Source organism: Brassica napus, unplaced genomic scaffold (genome assembly GCF_020379485.1).
Source record: "Brassica napus cultivar Da-Ae unplaced genomic scaffold, Da-Ae ScsIHWf_1092;HRSCAF=1556, whole genome shotgun sequence".
NCBI lineage: Eukaryota > Viridiplantae > Streptophyta > Magnoliopsida > Brassicales > Brassicaceae > Brassica > Brassica napus.
Window position 1 is genome coordinate 24,534 of NW_026014517.1, and position 15,832 is coordinate 40,365.

The 15,832-nt window shown below is 45.3% G+C and overlaps 1 pseudogene; it reads left to right on the forward strand.

Annotated features, from left to right (window-relative positions):
* The first annotated feature begins 3,425 nt into the window (after positions 1 to 3,425).
* Positions 3,426 to 11,833, forward strand: LOC125595842 (annotated as a pseudogene).
* The last annotated feature ends 3,999 nt before the right edge of the window (positions 11,834 to 15,832 follow it).

Consider the following 15,832-nt stretch of genomic DNA (forward strand, 5'->3'; position numbering starts at 1 on the left):
TTCCAATTGAGGCAAGTGTAGAACTGGTTTGACCGGTTTTGGAGATTGGATCATAACTTCATAATTCCGTGGCCATTTCTCCTGATATTGGGCTTTCTGGAAAGCTGATAAACTCCTCTTGAATCCTATGATGGGCTTTGGTTCAGGCCGCTCCTTCCTTGGGCTGGAATCTCCTTCTAAAGTCTGGTACTCGCAGATGGACGGGCTGGAAAACCTCTGACTTGTAAAATTTATAACTTCTTGCTCCGTGCGTATTTTGGCTCGATTCCAATTGGGCTGGACTCCTTCTTGAGTATAAAATCCAATAAAATTGGTTTCATGTTGAAAGTCCTTCTGGTTGTAGAGATATACGCCTTGGACTGAACCTCGGTCGCTGGTACCTCCTAGATGGCCGGTTTGGACGGTTTGGTGAGACTCTGGTTGAACCATGGATTTCGTGACCACAACATCCCCTCCCTCTTGACAAGGTTTCGACCTCGAAACTATATAACCTGCATCAAGATAGAGCAAGTCAGATTTCATTCTCTTTTGAGAGTTTAGAACCTTACCTTGGTATAATTTCGGTTTGGTGATGGATGGTGCATCTGGTGGCTCTTCTTTGAGAAGATGTGAAAGGATCACGCCTCTGCTATGGTCATGGCCATTACATCTCTTCTGGAGTGGATGGTCCTTTAAAGTTTGGGTGGCCACGTTTCTGATCTTCCTTGGAGTTGATTCTCCTAGCAACATAAGATTATCCGGTGGGATTTCTTTGAAGCTTTCTTCTTGGCAACCTGAAATAATCTCAACACTCTGGACAAAAAGCAAGTGCATTATATCTGTCATGGAAATATTAAGAACATGCTGATCTAAAATGAATCTTACCATAGGTTTTGGAACTTGAACAATAGATTGTTCAGATTTCGGTTTCCACTTGGGAGTGAATTCATGGCTGAGCTTATGGTCTGGTTCTTTCTTTGGGACTTCAATAAGCTTATAGCTTTCATTTATTCTCCCTGCACCAAGAACACACACGTCAGTACTAGTATCCAAAGTTGGTGTTAGACACTTACCTTGGTGGGATACTTTTAGGATCGGTTTTGCTTCTTTAAACAACATGGACTGCATTGTGTCTTGAACCATCTCATGGTCCATCACAGGTGTGGCGCCTGGTGGCTCCTCTCCTTTGAATTCATGCTCCTTAGTTCCTGTTACATCACCCTTTGACAAAGACAAGTGCATCATACAAGAATTTTGAGCTAATAAATCAGATTGAATAAAACTATCACTCTTCATAGATAAATCAGTTTTCTTTTCTAGTGATGCTTCTATCAATGCTTGTTTACTTGGACAAACTACAGCAAAGTGTCCTCTTTTATGACATCTATAACATGTCTGATCTTTTAAATTTTCAGAGTTAGAAGACTTACCTTGGCTTGTTGGCTCTTCTTTATTTGTATTTAAAATCTCCTTGTCTCTTGGACTTAAATCATGGACAACTTTTGATCTCAACAAGGATGTTGAGTTCGTCTCTTTCTGGACCTCAGGACCTGTCTTAACATTCTTGGACAAAGACAAGTGACTCATACAAGTGGTAGATGATTCATTAACTGATTTATCAAGTATAGGACTTACCTTAGCCTTTACTTGGACAATAACAGGTTCTGGCTTTTCTTTGGAAACATGAGTTAGATACCTCCTTGGGTATATCTTTCGGATCTTAGAACTTGTGAGTTCTGGTGAAAATTCATCCCTCATGACTTCCTTAAGATCTCTCCACGTTTTGATAGCTGGCTCCTTGTAAAACCATCTATCATCTTCTTCTTGTACCCACCATTTAAAGGCATTACCTCTTAGTTGATCAATGGCATAAGATAGTCTCTCTTCTTTCAGAATGTTGTTGTAGTGAAACCATTCATCAAGGTTCCTCTCCCAAAATAGGTAGCTTCTTCCTCCTGAAAATGTAAAGAGTTCAATTTTATCAGCAAAAGATTTATGATCAAACCGAGAATTAGCAACATGATGAGTATGGGTTTGAGAAGTTGGATGTTGATTGATCCTTGAAGGATCTGGTGGCTTGGGCTCGACATAGACAGCCTCTGGAGCATCTCCAAATCTCCTTTCTCCTGGGTGTGGACGTTGGCCTTGTGCCTTCTTTCTTTTCCTCAGCTGTGCAATCAGATCAACCTCTTGCAAAGCTGTCAAATGTTGGTTCTGTTTGGCCATCTGACATTGGCCGTGTGTTTCTCCTACCATGGCTTCCTGAAAACACTCTCAAAGATCAAGTGAAAAAATGGGAAGGTCTGGTCGAACCAAAATAAATCAAGTGCACAATGCAATTTAAACTAAACCGAGAAAATATGCAATTATGAACCGAAATGAAATAAAGTATGCAAAAATTATTTTTCTTTTGGTTTTCTCAATGCAAACACGAAATGGATCAACTAATATGATATGAAACAATAACTAGGATGATTTCTTTTGGCTTTTAAATTTATGGATGCAAATGAAAAGAAATCAAATTCAAAACAGCACTTTTTATGAGATTTTCTTTTATGGAAACTAATGAATGCAAACACTTTTCTTTTGGGATTTTCGATTTTAAATGAATCAAACAAAACTTTTTCTTTTCTTTTTCGTGGCTCTTAGCAGGATGAACAGAAAGAACACAAAACAAATGCAGAAACAAAACTTGAAACAAAGAAACAGTTTTTATGGATTTTCGGTTTATGATGAAAAACAAATGCAAACAAATATGAATGATGCAAGGATAGAGTGACCTGATTCAGGAGCTTGAGCTCTGATACCAAAATGTTGTAGGCACAGGGGGGGTAACCCACGAATTGATAGAGGTTGGATCCAAGCTACAACCTGAGAACAATAGAACCGATTTTTATGAGTTTTTTTTTAGAGTTTTATAATGCAAACAGAAACAAATATGAATATGAATCAAAATGATAATATGAATAAAAACAAATAGAAAAGGGATAGATTGATGGAGATGGGATCTTTGTTGCTGGATGTGTATCACTCTCAACAAGGATCAATGGATGGGAGATGAATGAAGATGGAACCGGTCTTGCTGGATGTGTATCACTCTCAAGATCGATTAATGGATGGAGATGGGATGATGGACGCCACAAAGCTCTGTGAAAGGAGGCTTTGATAAGTCAAGTTGCTCCAGAGTTGTTTCTCACACACTCAAAAGACTTAGAACAATAGTTTTGAGAAACTAGAAAAACTGTATTTTCATTCATAAAAGTTCAAGGGTGATTTACAATGAAGAAACAACTTGAGCTTTATAGGCTCGACTACTGGGACTCTCTAACAGTCATAAAATGACATAAGGAAACTAATAAAGTCGAAATAATAAACTTGGAAGCAAAGAAATTGATGGCTCCATGAAAACTAGCCGTTGGAGGCTTTATGATGAGAATCTTTGCCAAATGAATGTAGATGGTGTTCTCCTTGTATCTGGACGGTTTGAGGGGATAACTAAGCTTCCTGGGAACCTTCTTGATGGTTTGGAGGGTGCTGAGGTCGTGCCTAATCTGAAGGAAAAAGAGCTGTTGGAGCTGGATGGCAAGAAGCTCCAAATAAGGCAAGTTGGGGTTAATGAGGATCCTCCTGATCCTATGTGGGCTGGTGCATGGAATGAACTTGTCTGACTCTTCTGGACCATTGGATAGACTTCCTGAATGCATAGATATATCTCCTGGTCGCCAATGTCTGGTTTGAAGCTGATTGAACCGGTTAGCTTCCAATTGAGGCAAGTGTAGAACTGGTTTGACCGGTTTTGGAGATTGGATCATAACTTCATAATTCCGTGGCCATTTCTCCTGATATTGGGCTTTCTGGAAAGCTGATAAACTCCTCTTGAATCCTATGATAGGCTTTGGTTCAGGCCGCTCCTTCCTTGGGCTGGAATCTCCTTCTAAAGTCTGGTACTCGCAGATGGACGGGCTGGAAAACCTCTGACTTGTAAAATTCATAACTTCTTGCTCCGTGCGTATTTTGGCTCGATTCCAATTGGGCTGGACTCCTTCTTGAGTATAAAATCCAATAAAATTGGTTTCATGTTGAAAGTCCTTCTGGTTGTAGAGATATACGCCTTGGACTGAACCTCGGTCGCTGGTACCTCCTAGATGGCCGGTTTGGACGGTTTGGTGAGACTCTGGTTGAACCATGGATTTCGTGACCACAACAACTCAGCATGCTGGCCCTTCCTGTGGACTGTTTGGGTGATTTTGGCCCACGTGGGCAGTCTGTTCAGTACACACAGGACGTCCTTGGGTGTCCGACATCACACACAGGACTTCTGTGGCTGTCTGTCAGCACACACAGGACGTCCGTGGCTGTCTGTGTGTGTCTGTGTGTGTCCATCAGCATATACAGGACGTCCGTGGCTGTCCATCAGTACACATATCAGCACGCTGGTCCTTGAACTCAACACATTGGCCCTTCCCGTGGACTGTTTAGGTGATTTTAGCCCACGTGGGCTGTCTGTTCAGTACACACATGACGTCCGTGGGTGTCCGTGTGTGTCCGTAAGCACACACAGGACATCCGTGGCTGTCCGTGTGTGTCCGTGTGTGTCCGTCAGCACACACAAGACGTTCGTGGCTGTCCATCAGTACACATATCAGCATGCTGGTCCTTGTACTTAGCACGCTGGCCCTTCCCGTGGACTGTTTGGGTGATTTTGGCCCACGTGGGCTGTCTGTTCAGTACACACAGGACGACCGTGGGTTTCCGTCAGTACCCCTTATTCGTTGGATCGGGAAGACTCAGAGAGACGGGATCATGGCCTAGGGCTGAGTGATTACACGACGGTGTAATGTGGCAGTGACCCGAAGGACTGTGGGCTGTCGCGTGGTGACCCGAAGGACTGTGGGCCGCGGTCGGTTGAAAGTTCCTTCTTCTGGCCTTTGTGGTAGGAAGATAGGATATTGCCGATAGAGAGGATGAACACTAAGTCACCATTTCCCGGGGTAGTGTGTTGTGTTGTGTTTAGAATGTCATAGAGGGTTATGGAACCCTCGAGTTAGCGTAACACCGATATACGGTGTTACGAGTTAGATCGAGTCGTAGATACTCATAGTCTTATTATTATGATTGTGATTGTGGTTGATTGATTTGCTTGCAGGTTCTGACATTAAGTCCTAAGTCTGGTTTAGGTACCGGATTAGGCTTGGTGTGTATTTGGTTAGTGTAGGCCTGACGTTGGCCTGTATGTGTTTGAGGGATTGCTTGTGAAGGGTGGTGGATATTAAAGCTATGCGGTATCATTGGTTGGCCGATCATGTTCTTGTTTGATTGTTGGTCGATCGACTAGTGATACTTGTATAGTCTAAGTGTCTAACACTACATGAGTACTGAACTCAGGCATATATATGGTTAACTAGGGATTGTTTGTTGACTTGTTTTAATGCAGGTTCCCGTTACTTGAAGCTAGATCATGGAAGGAGGCCAAGTCTAACTTAGTAACGGTTTGCTTAGCCTTAGCTTTTATTGCATGCTAGGGCTAGATTGATTGTTATTTTGGGTTGTCTGGGTAGAGTCTAGGTTGCGGGTAGAGGCCGCCAGCTCACTGAGTAACATTAGGTTACTCATCCAACTCCGTTGTCCTTTTTGCAGGTTGCTTTAGGTAAGGATGATCGGATAGCTTGGTGCTGGACGTTAGGACCGCCGGTGTACATTTTCATGCCTTTTGTAAACGGTATTGTGGATTTGTGTTTAGTTGACTCGATTTGGCATTAGGCCGGGACCGGTCTCGAATTATATCAATGTATGGATATTTCTCGAATCAATAAAGTAATTGTTTTATATGCGCTTCATGAGTACTATGATATTTGACTAGTCCGGTCTAACACAACGTTAGGTCGTAGTACGGGTTGAAAAGCCTTAGGCCTCGATCTAACGGAAAACGCTAACTCTAGGTACGGGTTGCAAAGCCTTATGCCTTGACGCAGCGGGACGAGTTAGTGGATGAACTGGTCTAGGTCGTGGAGTAAAGTTTGTGACTCTTACCGGATTGTCCCTAGCCCGTCACGTAGCGCTTCCGGACCATGGTGTTGGGTTGGACGGTCAGTCATGTTCTTGTTTGATTGTTGGCTGGCCGGTTGGCCTTTCATCTCCAACCCTTGGTGTGGGTCGTCCGTCGGTCATGTTCTTGTTTGATTGTTGGCCGGTGGGTCGACCTATGCTTAGGACGGTTCGGGGGTGTTACATCCGTGGGTGTCCGTCAACACACAGGACATCCGTGGGTGTCCGTCAGCACACACAGGATGTCCGTGTGTGTCCGTGGCTGTCCGTGTGTGTCCATGTGTGTCCGTCAGCACACACAGGACGTCCGTGGCTGTCCATCAGTACACATATCAGCATGTTGGTCCTCCGACTCAGCATGCTGACCCTTCCCGTGGACTGTTCGGGTGATTTTGGCCCACGTGGGCTGTCTGCTCAGCACACACAGGCCCCCTGTGGCTGTCCATCAACACACACAGGACGTTCGTGAGTGTCCGCCAGCACACACAGTGTTGTGGTCACGAAATCCATAGTTCAATCAGAGTCTCACCAAACCGTCCAAACCGGCCATCTAGAAGGTACCAGCCACCGAGGTTCAGTGAAAGGCGTATATCTCCACAACCAGAAGGAATTTCAACATGAAACCAATTGTATTGGATTTTAAACTCAAGAAAATGTCCAGCCCAATTGGAATCGAGCCAAAATATGTACGGAGCGAGAAGTTATGAATTTTACAAGTCAGAAGTTTCCCAGCCCGTCCATCTGCGAGTACCCGACTTTAGAAGGAGATTCCAGCCCAAAGAAGGAGCGGCCTGAACCAAATCCCATGTTAGGATTCAAGAGTGATCTCTCAGGTTTCCAGAAAGCCCAAGATCAGGAGAAATGGCCCCCGAATTATGAAGTTATGATCCAATCTCCAAAACCGGTCAAACCAGTTCTACACTTGCCTCAATTGGAAGCTAACCGGTTCAATCAGTTTCAAAACAGACATTGGCGACCAGGAGATCTATTTATGCATTCAGGAAGTCCATACAATGGTCTAGAAGAGTCAGACAAGTTCATTCCATGCATCAGCCCACATAGGATCAGGAGGATGCTCATTAACCCCAACTTGCCTTATTTGGAGCTTCCTGCCATCCAGCTCCAACAGCTCTTTTTCCTTCAGATTAGGCACGACCTCAGAACCCTCCAAACCATCAAGAAGGTTCCCAGGAAGCTTAGTTATCCCCTCAAACCGTCCAGATACAAGAAGAACACCATCTACATTCATTTGGCCAAGATTCTCATCATAAAGCCTCCAACGGCTAGTTTTCATGGAGCCATCAATTCCTTTGCTTCCAAGTTTATTATTTCGATTTTATTTCTTTCCTTATGTTATTTTTATGACTGTTAGAGGGTCCTTGGTCGAGCCTATAAATCTATAGTCTTTGTTTCATTGTAAATTACCCATCTTTGAAAGTATTATGAATTATTCAGTTTTTCTAGTTTTGTCAAAACTATTGTTCTAAGTCTTTTGAGTGTGTGAGAAACAACTCTGGAGCAAATTGACTTATCAAAGCCTCCTTTCACAGAGCTTTGTGGCGTCCATCATCCCATCTCCATCCATTAATCGATCTTGAGAGTGATACACATCCAGCAAGACCGGTTCCATCTTCATTCATCTCCCATCCATTGATCCTTGTTGAGAGTGATACACATCCAGCAACAAAGATCTCATCTCCATCAATCTATCCCTTTTCTATTTGTTTTTATTCATATTATCATTTTGATTCATATTCATATTTGTTTCTGTTTGCATTATAAAACTCTAAAAACTCATAAAAATCGGTTCTCATTGTTCTCAGGTTGTAGCTTGGATCCAACCTCTATCAATTCGTGGGTTACCCCCCCCCTGTGCCTACAACATTTTGGTATCAGAGCTTAAGCTCCTGACTCAGGTGATATCTATCCTTGCATCTCATACTTGCTTGCATTTGTTTTTTCCATTCATAAACCGAAAATCCATAAAAACTGTTTCTTTTTGTTTCAAGTTTTGTTCCTGCATATTTTTGTTCTTGCTGTTCATCATACTTTAAAGCCAAGAAAAAGAAAAGAAAAAGTTTTGTTTGATTCATTTAAATTTGAAAATCCCAAAAGAAAAGTGTTTGCATTCATTAGTTTCCATTAAAAAAAATCCCATAAAAAGTGCTGTTTTGAATTTTATTCCTTTTCATTTGCATCCATAAATTTAAAAGCCAAAAGAAATCATCCTAGTTATTGTTTCATATCATATTAGTTGGTTCATTTCGTGATTGCATCAGAAAAGAAAAATAACTTTTGCATAAGTGGTTTAATTGTTTGCATCAAAGAAAATTAAAAAAAAAAAAAACAAATATCAGGATTAGTTTGCTTTCCATATTTTATTTTCATTTGTGTTTATTATCATATCATATTGATTCATTTTGTGTTTGCATTGAGAAAACCAAAAGAAAAATATTTTTTGCATACTTTATTTCATTTCGGTTCGTAATTGCATATTTTCTCGGTTTAGTTTAAATTGCATTGTGCACTTGATTTATTTTGGTTCGACCAGACTTTCCCATTTCTTCACTTGATCTTTGAGAGTGTTTTCAGGAAGCCATGGTAGGAGAAACACACGGCCAATGTCAGATGGCCAAACAGAACCAACATTTGACAGCTTTGCAAGAGGTTAATCTGATTGCACAGCTGAGGAAAAGAAAGAAGGCACAAGGCCAACGTCCACAGCCAGGAGAAAGGAGATTTGGAGATGCTCCAGAGGCTGTCTATGTCGAGCCCAAGCCACCAGATCCTTCAAGGATCAATCAAACCCCAACTTCTCAAACCCACAAACATCATGTTGTTAATTCTCAATTTAATTATAACTCTTTTGCTGATAAAATTAAACTCTTTACATTTTCAGGAAAAAGAGGTTATCTAATATGGGAGAGGAACCTTGATGAATGGTTTCACTACAACAACATCTTGAAGGAAGAGAGGCTTGCTTATGCCATTGAACAACTTAGAGATGATGCCTTTGAATGGTGGGTACAAGAAGAAGGTGATTGATGGTTTTACAAGGAGCCAACTATCAAAACATGGAGAGCTCTTAAGGAAGTCATGAGATATGAGTTTGCACCAAAGATTACAGGTTCTGAAATCCAGGAACTATATCCAAGGAGGTATCCAACTCATGGTTCCAAAGAAGCAAGAAAAGATGTACCAAAAGAAGGTAATAGAAGCTTGATCCATCAAGACCAGATTTGGCCAAACCAGAAGCCCACGGTTTTCTATGATCAAAACCAAGCTATTGAGGTCCCAAAGACCATGGATGAGAAGAAGTTTGTCAGCCAAGACACATTGGCCAGACACAAAGAAAAACCAGACCAACTGATTTTTCAAGAAAAGGCCAAGGTATGTCCTATACTTGATAAATTTGTTTGTAAATCATCTCCCACTGGTATGAGTCACTTGTCTTTGTCCAAGGATGATAAGACAGGTCCTGAAGTCAAGAAAGATACGATCTCAAAGTCCTTGTTAGATTTAAAAGTTGTTCATGATTTAAGTCCAAGGAATGATGAGATTTCAAACCCAAAGAAAGAAGAGGCATCAAGCCAAGGTAAGTCTTCTAAATTTAAAGATTTAAAAGATCAGACATGTTCTAGATGTCATAAAAGAGGACACTTTGCTGTAGTTTGCCCTACTAAGAAATCATTGATAGAAACATCACAAAAAGAGAAAACAGAATTATCTATGAAAAGTGATAGTTTTATTCAATCTGATTTATTGGTTCTAAATTCTTGTGTAATGCACTTGTCTTTGTCAAAGGGTGATGTAACAGGAACTAAGGAGCATGAATTCAAAGGGGAGGAGCCACAAGGCGCCACACCTGTGATGGACCAGAAGATGGTTCAAGACACAATGCAGTCCATGTTGCTTAAAGAAGCAAAACCGGTCATAAAAGTATCCCACCAAGGTAAGTTTCAAACACCACCTTTGGATACTAGTACTGACGTGTGTGTTCTTGGTACAGGTAGAATAAATGAAAGCTATAAGCTTATTGAAGTCCCAAAGAAAGAACCAGACCATAAGCTCAGACATGAACTCACTCCCAAGTGGAAACCGAAATCTGAACAATCTATTGTTCAAGTTCCAAAACCTATGGTAAGATTCATTTTAGATCAGCATTTTCTTAATATTTCCATGACAGATATAATGCACTTGCTTTTTGTCCAGAGTGTTGAGATTATTTCAGGTTGCCAAGAAGAAAGCTTCAAAGAAATCCCACCGGATAATCTTATGTTGCTAGGAGAGTCAACTCCAAGGAAGATCAGAAACGTGGCCGCCAAAACTTTAAAGGATCATCCACTCCAGAAGAGATGTAATGGCCATGACCAAAGCAGAGGCGTGATCCTTTCACATCTTCACAAAGAAGAGCCACCAGATGCACAATGCATCACCAAACCGAAATTATACCAAGGTAAGGTTCTAAACTCTCAAAAGAGAATGAAACCTGACTTGCTCTATCTTGATGCAGGTTATATAGTTTCGAGGTCAAAACCTTGTCTAGGGAGGGGATGTTGTGGTCACGAAATCCATAGTTCAATCAGAGTCTCACCAAACCGTCCAAACCGGCCATCTAGAAGGTACCAGCGACCGAGGTTCAGTGAAAGGCGTATATCTCCACAACCAGAAGGCATTTCAACATGAAACAAATTTTATTGGATTTTAAACTCAAGAAGAAGTCCATCCCAATTGGAATCGATCCAAAATATTTATGGAGCAAGAAGTTATGAATTTTACAAGTCAGAAGTTTCCCAGCCCGTCCATCTGCGAGTACCCGACTTTAGAAGGAGATTCCAGCCCAAAGAAGGAGCGGCCTGAACCAAATCCCATCATAGGATTCAATAGGGATCTCTCAGGTTTCCAGAAAGCCCAATATCAGGAGAAATGGCCCCGGAATTATGAAGTTATGATCCAATCTCCAAAACCGGTCAAACCAGTTCTACACTTGCCTCAATTGGAAGCTAACCGGTTCAATCAGTTTCAAAACAGACATTGGCGACCAGGAGATCTATTTATGCATTCAGGAAGTCCATCCAATGGTCTAGAAGAGTCAGACAAGTTCATTCCATGCATCAGCCCACATAGGATCAGGAGGATCCTCATTAACCCCAACTTGCCTTATTTGGAGCTTCTTGCCATCCAGCTCCAACAACTCTTTTTCCTTCAGATTAGGCACGACCTCAGAACCCTCCAAACCATCAAGAAGGTTCCCAGGAAGCTTAGGTATCCCCTCAAACCGTCCAGATACAAGGAGAACACCATCTACATTCATTTGGTCAAGATTCTCATCATAAAGCCTCCAACGGCTAGTTTTCATGGAACCATCAATTCCTTTGCTTCCAAGTTTATTATTTCGATTTTATTTCTTTCCTTATGTCATTTTTATGACTGTTAGAGGGTCCTTGGTCGAGCCTATAAATCTCTAGTCTTTGTTTCATTGTAAATTACCCATCTTTGAAAGTATTATGAATTATTCAGTTTTTCTAGTTTTGTCAAAACTATTGTTCTAAGTCTTTTGAGTGTGTGAGAAACAACTCTGGAGCAACTTGACTTATCAAAGCCTCCTTTCACAGAGCTTTGTGGCGTCCATCATCCCATCTCCATCCATTAATCGATCTTGAGAGTGATACACATCCAGCAAGACCGGTTCCATCTTCATTCATCTCCCATCCATTGATCCTTGTTGAGAGTGATACACATCCAGCAACAAAGATCTCATCTCCATCAATCTATCCCTTTTCTATTTGTTTTTATTCATATTATCATTTTGATTCATATTCATATTTGTTTCTGTTTGCATTATAAAACTCCAAAAACTCATAAAAATCGGTTCTCATTGTTCTCAGGTTGTAGCTTGGATCCAACCTCTATCAATTCGTGGGTTACCCCCCCCCTGTGCCTACAACACACAGGGACGTCCGTGGCTGTCCGTGGCTGTTCGTCAGCACACACAGGACGTCTAAAGCTATCCGTGTGTGTCCGTGAGCACACACAAGACGTCAGTGGGTGTCCGTCAACACACAGGACGTCCGTGTGTGTCCGTTAGCACACACAGGACGTTCGTGGCTGTCCGTGTGTGTCTGTGTGTGTCCGTCAGCTCACACAGGACGTCCCTGGCTGTCCGTGTGTGTACGTGTGTGTCCGTAAGCACACACAGGACATCCGTGGCTGTCCATCAGGACACATATCAGCACGTTGGTCCTTGGACTCAGCACGCTTGCCCTTCCCGTGGACTTTTTGGGTGATTTTGGCCCATGTGGGCTGTCTGTTCACTACACACAGGACGGCCGTGGGTGTCCGTGTGTGTCCGTAAGCACACACAGGACATCCGTGGCTGTCCATCAGGACACATATCAGCACGTTGGTCCTTGGACTCAGCACGCTTACTCTTCCCGTGGACTGTTCGGGTGATTTTGGCCCACGTGGGCTGTCTGTTTAGTACCCACAGGACGTCCGTGGGTATCCAACAGCACACACAGGACGTCTGTGGCTGTCCGTCTGTGTCCGTGTGTGTCCATCTGTTTCTGTCAGCACACACAGAACGTCCGTGGCTGTCCATCAGTACACATAACAACACGTTTGTCCTTGGACTCAGCACGCTGGCCCTTCCCGTGGACTGTTTGGGTGATTTTGGCCCACGTGGGCTGTCTGTTTAGTACACACAGGACGTTCGTGGGTGTCCGCCAGCACACACAGGACGTCCGTGGCTGTCCGTCAGCACACACAGGACATCCGTGTGTGTCCGTCGACACAGATGACGTCCGTGTGTGTCCGTCAGCACACACAGGACGTCCGTGGCTGTCCGTGTGTGTCCGTGTGTGTCCGTCAGCACAAACAGGATATCCGTGGCTGTCCATCAGGACACATATCAGCACGTTGGTCCTTGGACTCAGCACGCTTGCCCTTCCTGTGGACTGTATGGGTGATTTTGGCCCACGTGGGCTGTTTGTTCAGAATACACAGGACGTCCTTGGGTCTCCACCATCACACACAGGACTTCCGTGGCTGTCTGTGGCTGTCCGTCAGAACACACAGGACGTCTGTGGCTGTCCGTGTGTGTCCGTGTGTGTCCGTCAGCACACCCAGGACGTTCGTGGCTGTCCATCAGTACACATATCAGCACGCTGGTCCTTGGACTTAGCACGCTGGCCTTTCCCGTGGGCTGTTTGTTCAGTACACACAGGACGTCCGTGGGTGTCTGTCAGCACACACAGAACGTCCGTGTGTGTCCGTCAGCACACACAGGACGTCTGTGGCTGTCTGTGTGTGTCTGTGTGTGTCCGTGTGTGTCCGTCAGCACACACATAACGTCCGTGGCTATCCATCAGTACACATATCAGCATGTTGGTCCTTGGACTCAGCACGCTGACCCTTCCCGTGGACTGCTCGGGTGATTTTCGCCCACGTGAGCTGTCTGTTTAGTACACACATGACGTTCGTGGTTGTCCGCCAACACACACAGGACGTCTGTGGCTGTCTATGGCTGTCCGTCAGCACACACATGATGTCTTTGCTGTCCGTGTGTGTCCATGTGTATCCGTCAGCACACACAGCACGTTCGTGGCTGTCCATCAGTACACATATCAGCACGGTGGTCCTTGGACTTAGCACGTTGGCCTTTCCCGTGGACTGTTTGGATGATTTTGGCCCACGTGGGCTGTCTGTTCAGTACACACAGGACGTCCGTAGGTGTCCGTCAGCACATACAGGACGTCTGTGGCTGTCCGTGTGTGTCCGTGAGCACACACAGGATGTCCGTGGGTGTCCGTCAACACACAGGACGTCCGTGTGTATCCGTCAGCACACACAGGACGTCCGTGGCTGTCCGTGTGTGTCCGTGGGTGTCCGTCAGCACACACAGGACGTCCGTGGCTGTCCATCAGTACACATATCAGCATGTTGGTCCTCAGACTCAGCACGCTGACCCTTCCCGTGGACTCATCGGGTGATTTTGGCCCACGTGGGCTGTCTGTTCAGCACACACAGGCCGTCTGTGGGTGTCCGCCAGCACACACAGGACGTCCGTGGCAGTCTGTGGCTGTCCGTCAGCACACACAGGACGTCCGTGGCTATCCCTGTGTGTTCGTGAGCACACACAGGACGTCCGTGTGTGTCCGTCAGCATACACAGGACGTCTGTGGCTGTCCTTGTGTGTCCGTGTGTGTCCGTAAGCACACACAGGACATCCGTGGCTGACCATCAGGACACAAATAAGCACGTTGGCCCTTGGACTCAGCACGCTTGCCCTTCCCGTGGACTGTTTGGGTGATTTTGGCCCACGTGGGCTGTCTGTTCAGTACACATAGGACGTCCGTGGCTGTCCGTGTGTGTCCGTGTGTGTCCGTCAGCACACACAGGACATCCGTGGGTGTCCATCAGGACACATATCAGCACGTTGGTCCTTGGACTCAGCACGCTTGCCCTTCCTGTGGAATGTATGGGTGATTTTGGCCCACGTGGGCTGTCTGTTCAGTACACACAGGACGTCCTTGGGTGTCCGCCATCACACACAGGACTTCTGTGGCTGTCTGTGGCTGTCCGTCAGCACACACAGGACGTCCGTGGCTGTCCGTGTGTGTCCGTCAGCACACACAGGACGTTCGTGTCTCTCCATCAATACACATATCAGCACGCTGGTCCTTGGACTTAGTACGCTGGCCTTTCCCGTGGACTGTTTGGGTGATTTTGGCCCACGTGGGCTGTTTGTTCAGTACACACAGGACGTCCGTGGGTGTCCGTCAGCACACACAGGACGTCCGTGTGTGTCCGTCAGCACACACATGACGTCTGTGGCTGTCTGTGTGTGTCTGTGTGTGTCCGTCAGCACACACAGGACGTCCGTGGCTATCCATCAGTACACATATCAGCACATTGGTCCTTAGACTCAGCACGCTGACCCTTCCCGTGGACTGCTCGGGTGATTTTCGCCCACGTGGGCTGTCTGTTTAGTACACACATGACGTCCGTGGTTGTCCGCCAGCACACACAGGACGTCCATGGCTGTCTGTAGCTGTCCGTCAGCACACACATGACGTCCGTGGCTGTCCGTGTGTGTCCGTGTGTGTCCGTCAGCACACACAGGACGTTCGTGGCTGTCCATCAGTACACATATCAGCACGCTGGTCCTTGGACTTAGCACGCTGGCCTTTCCCGTGGACTGTTTGGGTGATTTTGGCCCACGTGGGCTGTCTGTTCAGTACACAGAAGACGTCTGTAGGTGTCCGTCAGCACACACAGGACGTCCGTGTGTGTCCGTCAGCACACATAGGACGTTTGTGGCTGTCCGTGTGTGTCCGTGAGCAAACACAGGATGTCCGTGGGTGTCCGTCAACACACAGGACGTCCGTGTGTGTCCGTCAGCACACACAGGACGTCTGTGGCTGTCTGTGTGTGTCCGTGGGTGTCCGTCAGCACACACAGGACGTCCATGGCTTTCCATCAGTACACATATCAGCATGTTGGTCCTCAGACTCAGCACGCTGACCCTTCCCGTGGGCTGATAGGGTGATTTTGGCCCACGTGGGCTGTCTGTTCAGCACACAAAGGCCATCTGTGGCTGTCCATCAACACACACAGGACGTTCGTGGGTGTCCGCCAGCACACACAGGACGTCCATGGCTGTCCGTGGCTGTCCGTTAGCACACACAGGACGTCTGTGGCTATCCCTGTGTGTCCGTGAGCACATACAAGACGTCTGTGGGTGTCCGTCAACACACAGGACATCCGTGTGTGTCCGTCAGCATACACAGGACGTCTGTGGCTGTCC